The sequence below is a fragment of the Macaca mulatta genome, chromosome 1 (genome assembly GCF_049350105.2).
Source record: "Macaca mulatta isolate MMU2019108-1 chromosome 1, T2T-MMU8v2.0, whole genome shotgun sequence".
Lineage (NCBI taxonomy): Eukaryota > Metazoa > Chordata > Mammalia > Primates > Cercopithecidae > Macaca > Macaca mulatta.
Genome location: NC_133406.1, coordinates 50,278,284 through 50,295,539, shown reverse-complemented (window position 1 = coordinate 50,295,539; position 17,256 = coordinate 50,278,284). Strand labels below are relative to the sequence as shown.

General features: G+C 40.1%; 1 long non-coding RNA gene across 1 annotated transcript; it reads left to right on the top strand.

Annotated features, from left to right (window-relative positions):
* The first annotated feature begins 563 nt into the window (after positions 1-563).
* Positions 564-16,164, top strand: LOC114679566 (uncharacterized). The gene is made up of 3 exons (XR_013417153.1): positions 564-843; positions 12,128-12,301; positions 15,793-16,164. It is a non-coding gene; the product is annotated as an uncharacterized LOC114679566 (long non-coding RNA).
* The last annotated feature ends 1,092 nt before the right edge of the window (positions 16,165-17,256 follow it).

The following is a 17,256-nucleotide window of genomic DNA, read 5'->3' as shown; positions in this document are numbered from 1 at the left end:
AGTTTCCCTTATGGTGTTTTAAATTGAACATGGTAAACATAATGTCTAAGGATAATGAAGAAAAAGGGAGAAAGTTTTGCTTAATCTATAGACTGATGACTATGGAGATTTCATTTTATAACATACAGCAAAATAAGGAAAATTCTTAAAAGTAATTTAGAAAATAAAATAGAAAGTCTAAATTAATTTCATGGTGTAACAAAAAGTTTAGACTTTGATAAAAGTCATCCCAACACCACATCCTTTATAATATGGGACACAAAATCTATTGGAGAAAGGTCAGTTTGAATTTACACAGAGCTTAAGACCCCAACTACTTTTTATTTTGATGTTCAACATTGTTAGAATATCTCTCATCACCGAAATGAGAGATGAGGAATTCAGGAGTTTGAACTGGTGACAGCCTCTCCTGGGGCGGGGTTGGCTCTAGGCATTGTATAAATGACTCAGCCACTATAGCATTGTGTACATACCTTGGGATTAATGACCAAGACTTTAAATATAAAATAAAAAGCTGTAACACTGGGAGGCCACAGCTACAGTAACCTGGGACAAACATAGCTGAGACTAACCCTGGGAGCTGAGACTTTGCTTTTCCCTGTACACTCTGAGAAGCTACCATCTGATCAGAAGAGATATCACTATTGCAGTGAATAAGGTCAGCATGTAATCTTCCTGTTTTCACAGCAGCACCATACGGCAGTGACAGCGCCTTCTGCAAGAAGAGAAACTCTAAACCGACTACAACAGTATCATTTCTGTGTTGAACCATAAGTCACTGAAAACCCACTGCAACCATGCTTCCATAATAGTAGCTGGAATCTCCAATTCTAGAAAGAAAAGGTAATAATTCCTCTTATAATAAAACCTCAAAAATTAATTTCTTCTTATTAGAAAAACTATCATTTATGCTAATAGCACAAGGATAAATTTCCTAAATGAAAAGTCAAATGGAAGGATAATTGTTATCTACAAATATGATTTTTTGTGCCTGTTCTCATGACTATATATATATTTTCTTTTGAGATAGAGTCTCTGTTGCCCAAGCTGGATTGCAGTGGCACAATCTCAGCTCACTGCAGGCTCCACCTCCCAAGTTCAAGTGATTCTCCCATCTCAGTCTCCCAAGTAGCTGGGGCTACAGGCACGCACCACCACGCCCGACTAATTTTAGTATTTTTTGGCAGAGACAGGGTTTCATCACATTGGCCAGGCTGGTCTCAAACCCCTGGTCTCAAGTGATTGGCCTGCTTTGGCCTCCCAAAGTATTGGTATTACAGGTATGAGCCACCATGCCCATCCTCATGATCATATGTTAATTTGTAGACAACGTGTAAAAATCAAATCATAAATCAACTTCTTTATGTAGAAAAAATACTAAGGAGTAGTAATTTTCTTCACTGGGTGAAAGGATAGACAGGATAACTTCTAAGGCATTACTAACTAAGCTAAACATTGGGCATGAAATTTATTGATTTCTATATCCTTATTAGTCTCTGAGAAGGCTTGCCCAAAGTGGGAGACTCCCTGGATTTGGGACTTTTCACTTTGGTTACAAGATCCCTTATAATATTAAGCGTTACCACCACCTGGCCAAGTACTAGCTATAAAAAGTCACAGAACTTTCTAATTAGGGGTGCTGTAAATGCTCAATAATTAATATGCAGCAGCTATGTGCACTGGGAGTTGCATGGAATGGTTCTTAGTGTGTTGGTCCAGGTCTCAATGTTTAGATTCAGTAGCATCAATATAACTTGCCAACACAAAGTACTTCCAACTATAAGCCATGCTCCTTCCCACACACATGCTGTCTAGCTTGAGGCTGCCGGGCAGACGTGTGTGTCAAATATTGATGACAATTCACACAAACTTTGTAAAAGAACCACTTTTTCTTTCCCCTTAAAATAATGTTGAAGTAACGTACATGTAGCTTTGAGGAGGAGGCAGGCACATTCAAGCTCATGGAGAAGACTGATAGCCACAGGTAGGTACTCGTGAGAAGTGAATGTAAATCATCAGACAGAACATACTCAGGAGGCACTGTCTAGCATAGGTAAGCCTTGCAATTGTTATTTAATATGGGAAAAGCATAAGAATGAAGCCTGACAGATACGGCCTTAACCAAGTGATCAAAGTTAAAATCACCAGAGATAAATCACATTAATATCATCTGTCCTCTGACATGATGCAATGAGAAAGATGCTTCACCTAGTGGGGTTCTTTGTAGAAATTCATAACCTCAGTGCAATAATAAGAAATTGTGAGGCAAATGCAAAATGAAGGCCATTCTACAAAATGCCTAACCAGAACTCTTGAAACCTCACTGTCACACATTGTGACTTTAACAGAGAAGTATTGTTTCTAAGGGTGAATGAGCAAATTCGAAACATGGTGAGGAAGGAATGGAGATGGCAGATTCTTTTAGTAAGAGAATGAAGAAATTGTTAGAATTACTACAAATCATAACAAAAATATCACCACTCTTTGTAACACCACATAAGAAGGATTCTGAGCCATGAAAATGACTGTTCTCAAAATATATTCTCCCAGTATACCACTGCCATCCTTAAAAGATGAAGGCAACTATTCTTTAAAAGCCCAAAGGATCATGAAGCTAAACACTGGGATTTTAAAACAAAATGCTGCAAAGAAAACAAAAAACAAAAAACAAAACTTTAGAGAGGCCACTAAATATTCTAGGTAGCCTCTTTTAAAGGAACTGACCTAGTATGATGCTAGTAAACCATGTTTATGCTCAGTGAACTTTGTGGATTCCCTAAGCTGTTTTTTTTCTGAATGTTATGTTCTGACATCATGTAAAATATGTGTAACAAAAACACTGAGGGCAAAGAATCAAAACAATTTGGACAGATAACATCTTTGAGACAAGCTGATATTGCTTGCGTTTGAGAATTACAGAGGGAAGGAAGATGAGATGGGTCATTGGTGTCTTCCCACAACTTCATAAATCTGCTGACAATTGCCAAATTTGGAAAGTCAAGTGAAAACAGATGGGCAGAGTAAGAAAGATCAGAGGATATCTTTGACAGTCACTTCTGGTAAGAGCTCTGGGAAATCTGCTCATCTGAAGTCTAGACAATGTGATACAGAAGGTTTTGTGCCTGACAATTTTATCTGAAGTCAGGAAGGAAAAGAAGCCCTTACTAAATCTTTGATAAATTGTCCTGTCAGTGTGTTCACAAATTGCAGAACATATTTCTTTTACCAGCTGTGCAAATGTAATATATGAGAGGCCATATATTAAAGTTATAATTCAGTCACTTCAGAGACTCTTTGGAATATATAAACACTATACCTATTTCTTTTCTATTTTTATGATTGGCTGGATGACTCATTTTTAGGCTAGCGTCCAACCTAGACTGAAGGTGAGCTGTTCACTAGTTGGCACAGACTTTAGCACTGGAGAGAACTTTACCACTGGAATGAATCTTGGCAGTAACTTGCTAGCTGAGGAATTGTGGGCAAGTCAGTTAGCTTCTCTAGGCCTCAGCTATCAGAGGAAGACAAGAGTGGGTTGAGTGTTGTGTGTAAGCCAGACATAGATATCAAGAATGATACCAGTTTTTTGACTTGAGCAACTGGAAGGATAAAGTTGCCATTCATAGAGGTAATGGTTTGAGGCTGGGAATCAATGTTTGGGGTTGGTGCTCAGTGTTGGCTATATTAGATGTAAGATGTCTAGAAGACACCCAAATGAAGTTAAGTAGGCAGCTGGATAAGTTTAGAAAGAGGTTGGGAGAGAGATAAATATTTGGGAGTTGACAGCATATGGATAGTAATCAAAGCCATCACTAAGAGACTGAGTGCAGGTAGAAAAGAAGCATTCTGAGGACAAGACATTGGAGACCAAAAGAGGAATCTATAAAGAAGTGGTAGGGACAAAATTTGGAGTGTATTTACGACAATGAGAGGTGAAAGGAAAAAGAATTGGAGATGTTGAATATACATTTTAGGAGTTTGCTGCAAACAGAGCAAAGAAATGGGGCTGTAGCAGGCAGTAAAAGGGGCAGGCAACTTTTTTGTTTTGTTTTTGGCTGTGAAAAATAGCAATATTGGTGAGCGGATAAAAACATTTCAAAGGTTTTTGCATCCAGGCAGTATGGCTCCAGACAGCATGCTTTTAATGTTGTGATCTACAATTCTAGTATGATAGGATATACATATCCAGCATGAAAGGAAGGATCAGTGATAGAGGACAGGAAATGGAGAAATGCTGGGAAAAGTCCTTGGGCAGCCACAGAGGAGGGGGATCTCATTTAGTTCTGCTAGGAATAGAGACATTTCTAGATTTTTAACTGGAGAGAAAGAAGGCAATATGGGCACAGAGAGAATTAGGTGGATTGTTGTGGTGGGGGACATTCTCTTTTAATAGAATCATCTAAGAGTAAGAGTGAGAAAGAGCTGTTAGAAATTTGAAAAGAGGGCTGGGTGCAGTGGCTCACGCCTGCAATCCCAGACCTTTGGGAGGCCGAGGCAGGCAGATCACGAGGTCAGGAGTTCTAGACCAGCCTGGCTAACATGGTGAAACCTCGTCTCTACTAAAAATACAAAAATTAGCCAGGTGTGGTGGCACATGCCTGTAATCCCAGCTATTTGGGAGGCTGAGGCGGGAGAATTGCTTGAACCTAGGAGATGGAGGTTGCAGTGAGCTGAGATTGCACCACTGTGCTCCAGCCTGGGCGACAGAGCAAGACTCTGTCTCAGGAAAAAAAAAAAATTGAAAAGAGAAAAGCAGTTAGGAGAGTAGGAGAGTGAATAATTAGGAAAATACGATATCGTTGCTGGGCAGCTCTAAAGGCCCTCTCCAGGTAGTGCTTAGAACACACAGAGGATTAGTTCTTTTAATTTATGTAAACATTTCAGCCTTCCACATCATCTAAAGAGCTTTCAAATAATTATAAGTCTTGAAACAGCAATGCTCTACTGAGACTAAATTTCTATCAACTTTATCATTTGTGTTGAAGTATACGTTTGATCTGTACTAGAGCTAGAAATATAGTTTGAGCTCATGCATTGCAGTGGGTACCAGGCCTTGTCTTCAAGGTCAAAGACTAAGAAATACTTGATGTAAATAATTTCTATTTGGATATGAATTAAACATTTCCAACTAAACACATCCAAAACAGAACTCTTTCATCTGTTTTCCTCATCCTCCAGCCTTCCTGCCTCCTCTCCCATCTCGTTTTGAAGCTCCTCAATCTCAGCAAATGTTACTACCATTCATTCAGTTACTTTAGCCAAAACACCTGTCAATATGCATTCAAATTATTTCTCAAAAACTCTTCCTTCCTTTCATTCTCACTTATGTTACCATGACTCAAACCACTCCACTTAGATTACCATAAACTCCTAACTGATCTCTGTGCTTCTACTTGTGGCTCTGCTACAAGCCACAAACAAGGCAGAGTGGTCCATGTCACCCTTTTTGTTTATTGCCCTCCAGTGGTTTCCCATTGTGCTTAGAATAAAATCTGTACTTTGCCCACATGGCCATGTCTGAGCTTGCTTTTCTGCCTGCTAACTTCAGCGTGTCCCACATATGCATCGTTTACTAGATTTTAGCCATACAGGTCATCTTTTTTTTTTTTCTTTCAGTATTTTGTACAAATTAAGTGCATTCCTGTCTCAAGGACTTCATAACTATATTTCCTTTGCACAAATCCTAATCTCTCTGCTCTTTGCATAGCTAGTTTCTTCCAATAGTCTTCCAAAGATATTTTTTTTTTTCCTCAGCTCAAATGCTATTTCCTCAAAGAAATCTTTCCTGACCATTCTGTTTCCTGGTGCTACTAGAAAGAAGTTAGTACAGGAATCTTGTCAGTCGCTAAAACAGTGCCTGGTACATGAGGGTCATCCAGGAAATAATTTGAAATGCTGATGAAAAGATGAAAGCAACACATGGATACTTTGTGCCTTTCAAATTTGTTATTTGATTTATCTGTCAGGAAACTATCTTGTTGAGTCGTGAATGAGTGGTGGATGATTTTGTTGAACTGTAAATCATAGAGTTAAATGTAGGCTCTCTGGGACTATACTACCTGGATGCAAATGACTGGCTCTATATAACTTTGGGTGAGTTACTTAACCTCTCTGAGCCTCAATTTCCTCATCTGTAGAACAAGGTCTAGTGATAGTAATGCATACCTATAGTGTTTTTTTAAGGATTAAATGATTTAATTTAGCATAGTGCATGGCATAGTAAGGACTCAGTAAATATTACCTAATATTAATTTTTAATTCATGAATAACTCATATTATTTCCTATTCAAAAAATCAGTAGCTGAGAGAAAATAAAAAATGATGTAAATAGCTTTTCATAGATATTTGAATATGCTGCATGTTAGGAAATACGTGAATTTAAATTATCTTAAAAGTTCCCCTTTGATGAAACTAATATATTTATGCAGAAAAATCACTGGCTCAACAAAATATTAGCAAGTCAAATCCAACAATGTATAAAAAGAATTATATACCATGACCCAGTGGGATTTATTCAAGGTATGAAAAACTGGTTCAGCATTTAAAAATCAATTTATGTAATTCATCACATCAGCAGGCCAAAGAAGAAAAATGGCATAATAATATCAATAGATGCCAAAAAAGCACTTGATGAAATCCAACACCCTTTCATGATAAAAACTGTCAGTTAAATTAGAAATCGAGGCGAACTTCCTCAATTTGATACATAAAGAATATTTACAAAAAACTCTACAACTAAAATCATACTTAATAGTGAGAAACTAAAAGGCTGACCACTAAGACCAGGAACTAAACAAGGATGTCCCCTCTTAACACTCCTTTTCAGCATCATACTAGAAATCCTAACTAATGAAATTAGAAAAGAAAAGGAAATAAAAGTATACTTACTGGGAAGGAAGAAATAAAACTATTTGTTTGAAGATGATATGATTGTCTATGAGGAAAATTCAAAAGAATCAACAAAAATCCTCCTGGAACTAACAAAGGATTACAGCAAGGTTGTGGGATACAATGTTAATATATGAAAGTTAACTGCTTTCCTACTTACCAGCAATTAGTAAGTGGAGGTTGAAATAAAAACGCAATATCATTTAACATAGCATCTAAAAAATACTTAGGTATATATCTAAATCTAAAAAAATGCACAAAATCTATATGAGGAAAACTAAAAATATGATGAAAAAATCAAAGAGGAACTAAATAAATGGAACACCATTCCTTGTTCTTGGATAGGAAGACTTAATACCATCAACATGTCAGTTCTCCCTAACTTTGATACATACATTCAGTTCACTTTAAATCACAATCCCAGCAAGTTATTCTAAAGTTTATTTAAAGAGGCAAAAGACCCAGAATATGAACACAATATTGAGGGAGAAGAAGAAAGTTGAAAGTCTCACACTACCTGACTTTAAGATTTACTGTAAAGATACAATAATCAAGACAGTGTGATAGTGACAAAAGAATAGGCAAATAGATCAATGCAGCAGAATGGAGATCCTAGAAATAGACTTACATAAATAAAGCCAACCGATCTTTCACACAGGAGCAAAGGCAACATGATGGAGCAAAGATAGTCTTTTCAACAAATGGTGAGCAAACAACTGGACAGCCACATTAAACAAGTGAGTCGAGACACATACCTTACACAAACATGAAATCAAAATGGATTACAGACCTAAATGTAAAATGCAAAACTATAAACTCCTAGAATATAATGTAGGAGAAAATCTAGATGACCTTGGATATGGTGATGACTTCTTATCTATAACACCAAAGACATGATCCATGAAAGAAAGAATTGATAAAACTGAAATTCATTAAAATGAAAAGCCTCTTCTCTATGAGAGACAATATCAAGGGAATGAAAAGACAAGCCACAGGCTGGGAGAAAATATTTGCAAAAGATATATCTGATGAAAGACTGTTATCCAAAACACAGAGAACCCTTAAAACTCAACAACAAGAAAACTAACAACCCAACTAACGAATGGTCCAAAGAACTTAACAGATACCTCACTAAAGAAGATATACAGATGGCAAGTAAGCATGTGAAAAGATGCTCCACATCATATGTCATCGGGGAATTCAAATTAGAACAATAATGAGTTACCTTTACACGCCTGTTACAGTGGCTGAAATCCAGAACACTGACAACACCAAATGCTGGAGAGGATGTGGAGAAACAGGAACTCTTATTCATTGCTGCAAAATGGTATAGTCACTTTGGAAAAGGGTTTTCTATTATGAGTTGGACAGTTTCCTACAAAACTAAACATACTCTTACCATAAAACCCACAATCATCGCTCCTTGGTATTTACCCCAAAAAGCTGAAAATGTGTGTCCACACCAAAATCTGCACATGGGTGTTTGTGGTACCTCTTTTCATAATTGCCAAAACTTGGAAGCAAGCAAGATGTCATTCAGTAGGTGAATGGATAAATAAGCTGTGCTACATCCGGACAATGGAATATTATTCATTGCTAAAACGAAAAGAACTGTCCAGCCATGAAAAGACATGGAGAAAACTTAAATTCATATTACTAAGTGAAGGAAGCTAATCTGAAAAGGCTACACACTGTATGATTCCACATACAATATAACATTCTGGAAAAGACAAATATACGGAGTCAGTAAAAAGATCAGTGATTGCTAAGGGTTAGGGGTGAAGCAGGAAAGACTAGGCAGGGCACAGAGGATTCTTAGGGCAGTGAAAATACTCTGTATGAAGCTGTAAAGGTAGATACATGTCATTATGCATGTATTTAAACTCACAGAATGTACAACACCAAGAATAAGCCCTAATGTTAGCTATGGACTCCGAGTGGTAATGATGTGTCAATGTAGGTTCATCACTTGTACCAAATGAAGGGGGAGGCTGTGGAGGTAGGGTGTATATGGGAAATCTCTGTACCTTCGATGCAATTTTGCTATGCATCTAAAACTTTTCCAGAAGAGAGAGTCTAGTAAAAGAAAAAAGATTATTGACTCCCTGACTTCAGCTTTAAGACGAATTCAGTGTAATTTGGTGAAAACTCTAACCGTGTCTGGCAATGTCCCATAAAAGGCCAGTCCATAAAATTAAACTGATGATTAGGAAAACCATTTGGAAAATATTGTTAAAGCTTCCAGTGGAGAAGTTTTTCTATAAAGTTTATAGAAAACTTTACAGAAGTTTTTCTATAAAGTTTATAGAAAACTTTACAGAAGTTTTTCTATAAAGGCACATTTATCTTGCTCAAAAGAAAGTGCTTGAGAGAGGCTTATCATACAAACTGACTAGGTTTAAAATGTTAACATTCTGTGAAGAAATAATTGCATATGTCTCCTTAAAATTTGTTTTACTATATGTAAATCATTGTTTTAAATTGTGCAGGGTGAATTAGGACTTGTTTTTTTAAGAAAAGAAAGTCATTAACACTAGTCATCAAAATGTTACTACAAATCTCAATATTAGAGCAAAACATAATCACTAGCTTTCGGCACAAACTTGTTTTCAAAATAGATTCGAATTTCAAAATTAAAGGGAGAAGAGAAAGCTAAAGCTTGGTCACCAGGGGAGCCTTCCAGCTTACTTAGGTTTTATTCTTTTTCTCTTTTGAGAATACAAGAAGAAAAGACCTGAGGTACCATTTAGGACACAACCCTTGGGCAAAAAGGGTTTTCTATTACAAGTCTATATTGAAATTCAAGTGGGCTCAGAAAGTCAATGCTTGTTTTCTGAAAAGGCAGACAAAATGGTTCCTGGTAGCCTGCCCAGCATTCAGACTCTGACCTCAGCCCTACAGCAGAGCAGGCTCACGTCTGAAGAGTAATACAGGTGCCAGACCAAGATCTACTTAGCTGAATAGGTGTTGAAGAGGTTTGCAGCAATATGCATTACCACAGCCAGGACAAAGGAAGCAGGAAGAAGATGGTAACTATGCAGAGATTTCCAAGCAATTGAAAATAATAAAAATGTATATAAACTCTCTTAAGTTCAGTGGTACCTAGTGTTGATATAGGAGTTAAGAAGAAATCACTTAGGCAGATAGTAAGGGTATGGGAGTCCTCGATAAGGCTTTCCTTTTTAATGAAAAGCAGCTCAAAATCATTTTCTAACAAAGAGCAGCATGTAAAGTCAGGCTGCAGACATAAGACAAGCAAGCTGGGAGCTTTCACAGGTGAATGCCAGGCAGAAACTAAGGACTAGACATGTTCAAGACGGCAGCTCCATCTTCCCTTGTCTTTGTCAGCCACGTATACAGTAAGAAGCAGACAAGATGGTGCAGATCAACTGCACTCTCTTCTCTAACCTCTCTCACTATCCCTCAACCTCTTTCTCCTTTCAATCTTGGTGCCACCCTTCAATCTCTCCCTTCTCTTAATTTCAATTCCTTTCATTTTCTAGTAGAGACAAAGGAGACACGTTTTATCCGTGGACCCAAAACCCCGGCGCCAGTCATGGACTCTAGAAGGCAGCCTTCCCTTGGTATTTAATCATTGCGGGGACGCCTCTCTGATTTTTCACCCACGTTCCATTGGTGTCTGATCTCCATGGGGGCGCCTGCCTTGATCATTCACCCATGTTCCCTTGGTGGCAAGTCAATTGTGGGGACGCCTGCTTTGGCTGCTCCCCACCCCCTTCTCCGTGTCTCTACCCTTCTCTTTAAACTTGCCTCCTTTACTATGGGCAACCTTCCACCCTCCATTCCTCCTTCTTCTCCCTTAGCCTGTATTTTCAAGAACTTAAAACCTCTTCAGCTCTCGCCTGACCTAAAATCTAAGCGTTTATTTTGTTCTGCAATACTGCTTGGCCCCAGTACAGACTCGACAGTAGTTCCACGTGGCCAGAGAATGGCAGTTTCGATTTGTCTATCCTACAAGATCTAGATAATTTTTATTGAAAAATGGGCAAATGGTCTGAAGTGCCTGACGTCCAGGCATTCTTTCACACATTGGTCCCTCCCTAGTCTCTGCTCCCAATGAGACTCATCCCAAATCTTTCTTCTTTCTCTCCTATCTGTTCCTTCAGTCTCCACCCCAAGCTCTGAGTCCTTTGAAACCTTCTTTTCTATGGACTCATCTGACCTCTCCCCTTCTCCCCAGGCTGCTCCTCACCACGCCAAGCCAGGTCCTGATTCTTGCTCAGCCTGTGCTCCCCAACCCTATAAATCTTTCTATCATCTCCCCTCCTCACACCTGGTCTGGCTTACAGTTTCATTCCGTGACTAGCACTCCCCCACCTGCCCAGCAATTTCCTCTTAAAGAGGTGGCTGGAGCTGAAGGCATAGTCAAGGTATATTTGCCTTTTTCTCTATCAGACCTCTCCCAAATCAGCCAGTGTTTAGGCTCTTTCTCATCAGACCCCACTAAATATATACAGGAATTCCAATATCTAACTCTGTCCTACAATTTAACCTAGAGTGACTTAAATGTCATCCTAACTTCTACCCTCTCCACAGATGAACGGGAAAGAGTTTTTTCTCTGGCCCAATCTCACGCTGATAACCACCGGCTTCATGAGCCAGCCCTCCAGGAAGGCATTAGAGCAGTTCCCCGAGAAGATCTCCAGTAGAACTATCTGGCCGATTCCCCAGGTATAGCTAGGCGAGATTACATGGTTTCCTGCCTAGTTGAAGGGCTTAAAAAGGCAGCTTACAAAGCTGTCAATTATGACAAACTTAAAGAAACTACCCAAGGTAAAGAACCCAGCCCAGTTCATGGCCTGCTTAGTGACAACCCTTAGACACTTTACCGCCCCAGACCCAGAGGGGCCTGAAGGCCGTCTTATTTTCAATATGCATTTTATTACCCAATCCCCTCCTGGCATTAGAAAAAGCTCCAAAAATTAGATTCTGGCCCTCAAACCCCACAACAGGACTCAATTAACCTTGCCTTCAAGGTGTACAATAATAGAGTAGAGACACCGTATTTCTGAGTTGCAATTACTTGCCTCCACTGTGAGAGAAACCCCAGCCACATCTCCAGCACACAAGAACATCCAAACACCTGAACCGCAGCAGCCAGGTGTTCCTCCAGGACCGCCTCCCCCAGGAGCTTGCTACAAGTGCCAGAAATCTGGCCACTGGGCCAAGGAATGCCTGCAGCCCGGGATTCCTCCTAAGCCGTGTCCCATCTGTGCAGGACCCCACTGGAAATCAGACTGTCCAACTCACCTGGCAGCCACTCCCAGAGCCCCTGGAAGTCTGGCCCAAGACTCTCTGACTGACTCCTTCGCAGATCTTCTCGACTTAGCGGCTGAAGACTGACGCTGCCCCATCATCTCGGAAGCCTCCTGGACCATCACAGATGCTTTAGGTAACTCTTACAGTGGAGGGTAAGTCTCTACCCTTCTTAATCGATACGGAGGCTACCAACTCCACATTACCTTCTTTTCAAGGGCCTGTTTCCTTGCCTCCATAACTGTTGTGGGTATTGACGGACAGGCTTCTATACCTCTTAAAACTCCCCAACTCTGGTGCCAACTTGGACAATATTCTTTTACACACTGTTTTTCAGTTATCCCCACCTGCCTAGCTCCCTTATTAGGTCGAGAAATTTAAACTAAATTATCTGCTTCTCTGACTATTCCTGGGCTACAGCCACACCTCATCGCTGCCTTTTTCCCCAGTTCAAAGCCTCCTTTGCATCCTGTCCTGTATCTCCCCACCTTAATCCACAAGTATAGGATACCTCTACTCCCTCCTTGGCAACAAATGATGCACCCCTTACCATCCCATTAAAACTTAATCACCCTTACCCCCACTCAACGCCAATATCCCACCCCGCAGCATAAAAGGATTAAAGCCTGTTATGACTCGCCTGTCACAGCATGGCCTTTTAAAGTCTATAAACTCTCTTTACGATTGCCTCATTTTACCTGTCCAAAAACCGGACAAGTCTTATAGGTTAGTTCAGGATCTGTGCCTTATCAACCAAATTGTTTTGCTTATCCACCCCGTGGTGCCAAACCCACATACTCTCCTATCCCAGATACCTCCCACCACAACCCATTATTCTGTTCTGGATTTCAAACATGCTTTCTTTACTATTCCTTTGCACCCTTCATCCCAGCCTCTCTTCACTTTCACTTGGACTGACCCTGACACCCATCAGACTCAGCAAATTACCTGGGCTGTACTGCCACAAGGCTTCACAGACAGCCCCCATTACTTCAGTCAAGCCCAAATTTCTTCCTCATCTGTTACCTATCTTGGCATAATTCTCATGAAAACACATGTGCTCTCCCTGCTGATCATGTCCTGCCAATCTCCCAAACCCCAATCCCTTCTATAAAACAACAACTCCTTTCCTTCCGAGGCATGGTTGGATACTTTTGCCTTTGGATACCTTGTTTTGCCATCCTAAAAAACCATTACATAAACTCACAAAAGGAAACCTAGCTGACCCCATAGATCCTAAATCCTTTCCCCACTCCTCTTTCCTTTCCATGAAAACAGCTTTAGAGACTGCCCCAATACTAGCTCTCCCTGATTCATCCCAAACTTTTCCATTACACACAGCTGAAGTGCAGGGCTGTGCAGTCTGAATTCTTACACAAGGACTGGGACTGCACCCTGTAGCCTTTTTGTCCAAACAACTTGACCTTACTATTTTAGGCTGGCCATCATGTCTCCGTGCAATGGCTGCTGCCGCCCTAATAGTTTTAGAGGCCCTCAAAATCACAAACTATGCTCAACTCACTCTCTACAGTTCTCATAATTTCCAAAATCTATTTTATTCCTCACACCTGACACATATAATTTCTACTCCCCGGCTCCTTCAGCTGTACTCACTCTTTGTTGAGTCTCCCACAATTACCATTGTTCTGGCCCGGACTTCAGTCCGGCCTCCTACACCTCACCCCCATGACTGTATCTCTCTGATCCACCTGACATTCATTCCATTTCCCCATATTTCCTTCTTTCCTGTTCTTCACCCTGATCACACTTGGTTTATTGATGGCAGTTCCACCAGGCCTAATTGCCACACACCAGCAAAGGCAGGCTATGCTATAGTATCTTCCACATCTATCATTGAGGCTACTGTTCTGCCCCTCTCCACTACCTCTCAGCAAGCCGAACTCATTAGCCTTAATTCAGGCCCTCACTCTTGTAAAAGGACTATGCGTCAATATTTATCCTGACCCCATATCCTGCACCACCATTCTGTTTCATGAGCTGAAAGGTTTCCTCGCTACACAAGGGTCCTCCATCATTAATGCCTCTTTAATAAAAACTCTTCTCAAGGCCACTTCTAAAGAAAGCTGGAGTCATTCACTGCAAAGGCCATCAAAAGGCATCAGATCCCGTCACTCAGGACAATGCTTATGCTGATAAGGTAGCTAAAAAAGCAGCTAGCGTTTCAACTTCTATCCCTTATAGCAGTGTTTCTCCTTCTCATCTGGTCACTACCACCTACTCCCCCACTGAAACTTCCACCTATCAATCTCTTCCCACACAAGGCAAATGGTTCTTATACCAAGGAAAATATCTTCTTCCAGCCTCACAGGCCCATTCTATTCTATCGTTATTTAATAACCTCTTCCACGTAGGTTACAAGCCGCTAGCCCATCTCTTAGAACCTCTCATTTCCTTTCCATCGTGGAAATCTATCCTCAAGGAAATCACTTCTCAGTTGTTCCATCTGCTATTCTACTACTCCTCAAGGATTGTTCAGGCCCCCTCCCTTCCCTACACATCAAGCTCAGGGATTTGCCCCTGCCTAGGATTGGCAAATTGACTTTACTCACATGCCCCAAGTCAGGAAACTAAAATACCTCTTGGTCTGAGTAGATACTTTCACTGGATAGGTAGAGGCCTTTCCCACAGGGTCTGAGAAGGCCACTGTAGTCATTTCTTCTCTTCTGTCAGACATAATTCCTCTGTTTGGCCTTCCCACCTCTATACAGTCCGATAACGGAGCGGCCTTTATTAGTCACATCACCCAAGCAGTTTCTCAGGCTTTTAGTATTTAATGGTTCCTGGTTTTACCTCAAACTGCCACCCTTAAGTCTCTCTTTAAGTGGATAGAAGACCTTCAGTGACAAAGTACACTCCAATACTTTCACCTTGATGAAGTCCTATTCCTTACCTTTATACCTACTCTTATTCTGGTTCCCATTCTTATGCCGCCCTCTACCTCTCCCCAGCTATCTCCACCACCCTATCAATCTCACTCACTCTCTCCTAGCTGTTTCTAATCCTTCTTTAACAAACAATTACTGGCTTTGCATTTCTCTTTCCTCCAAATTCAAGGAGGCCCTGACTTACTCACTGCTAAAAAAAGAAAAAAAAAAAAGTGGGACTCTGTATATTTTTAAACAAAGAATGTTGTTTTTACCTAAATCAATCTGGCCTAGTATATGACAACATAAAAAAACTCAAGGATAGAGCCCAAAAACTCACCAACCAAGCAAATAATTACACTGAACCCCCTTTGACACTCTGTAATTGGAAGTCCTGGGTACTCCCAATTCTTAGTCCTTTAATACCTGTTTTTCTCCTTCTCTTATTTGGACCTTGTGTCTTTCATTTAGTTTCTCACTTCATACAAAACTGCATCCAGGCCATCACCGATAATTCTATACGACAAATGCTCCTTCTAACAACCCCACAATATCACCCCTTACCCCAAAATCTTTTTTCAGTTGACTCTCTCCCACTGTAGGTTCCCACGCTGCCCCTAATCCTGCTCAAAGCGACACTGAGAAACATTGCCCATTATCTTTCCATACCACCCCCAAAAATTTTCACTGCCCTAACACTTTACCACTATTTTGTTTTATTTTTTCTTATTAATATAAGAAGACAGGAATGTCAGGCCTCTGAGCCCAAGCTAAGCCATCATATCCCCAGCGCCCTGCACGTATACATCCAGATGGCCTGAAGCAACTGAAGATCCACAGAAGTGAAAATAGCCTTAACTGATGACATTCCACCATTGTGATTTGTTTCTGCCCCACCCTAACTGATCAATGTACTTTGTAATCTCCCTCACCCTTAAGAAGTTTCTTTATAATTCTCCCCACCCTTGGAATGTACTTTGTGAGATTCACCCCCTGCCCTCAAAACATTGTTCTTAACTCCACCGCCTATCCCAAAACATATAACAACCAATGATAATCCCACCACCCTTTGCTGACCCCTTTTTCGGACTCAGCCTGCCTGCACCCAGGTGAAATAAACAGTCATGTTGCTCACACAAAGCCTGTTTGGTGGTGTCTTCATGCGACATGTGAAACACAAGTCATTTTTTTTTTTTTTGTTAAAGGATTTTGAGAGAGCCAATTTGATGGATAGGAGTGGTTCCTAAATAGTACTTCATATTAATGTGACCAAAAATCTGAACATACTGAACTTTAAACAACAGAGAAAAAAAAAAAACAGAACTAATTTGTTCAAAGAAATTCAGGTAATTCAGGCTGATACTAGGTGTATGGATTGACTAGGAGCTACTAGAAAGCTGAATTTTCTTTCACCACTTGAATGTTCTACCTCCAATGGAACAAAAGATTTTAGAAAAATTCAACAGTTTCCAGTGAAAACAAAGCCACATTTTCAAAGATGATTTGAAGTTTCTGAGTGTCAATTATCTTCAGTTTTTTGCAGGCATATTTCTTGAGCTAGAAGCTGTCTGAATTATTAGGTACCCATCTTTGATGGAAGAAAGGAAAATGAATCTTTAAATTCCTAGACTTTCACTTTTTGAAATGAGTGCATCAATCCTAAGAATATCCTTACGTTTTTGGAACTATGACCAGACTATAGACCGAAGTCCATGGCTTACATACTCTCTTGCGTGAAATTGCTGAAATCAAAGTAAAAGCTAATATGACTTATAAAAAAAATCTTGAGTCACAAGTGAGATATTCTGTAATAGAATTCATTTCTTTCTACCTGCCACTGGGCCTCAAAAGTATGAAACTTTTTTTTTTTTTTTTTTTTTTTTTTGTGGGGTGACATGATCTCGCTCTGCTACCCAGGATGGAATGCAGTGGTGCAATCCTAGCTAACATAACCTCCAATTCCTGGGCTTGGGATCCTCCACGTCAGCCTCCTAAATAGCTAGGACTACAGGCATGTGCTGCCAAGCTTGGCTAATTTTGTTTTTTCTTTTTTTTGAGATAAGGTCTCACTATGTTGCCCAGGCTAGTCTTGCAGTCCTGACCTCAAGCAATCCTCCTACTTCAGCCTCAGGAAGCAGTGAGATTGCAAGCATGAGCCGCTGCACCTGGCCTAATGTTTTCAATAAACTTTATCAGAGTTAAGTTA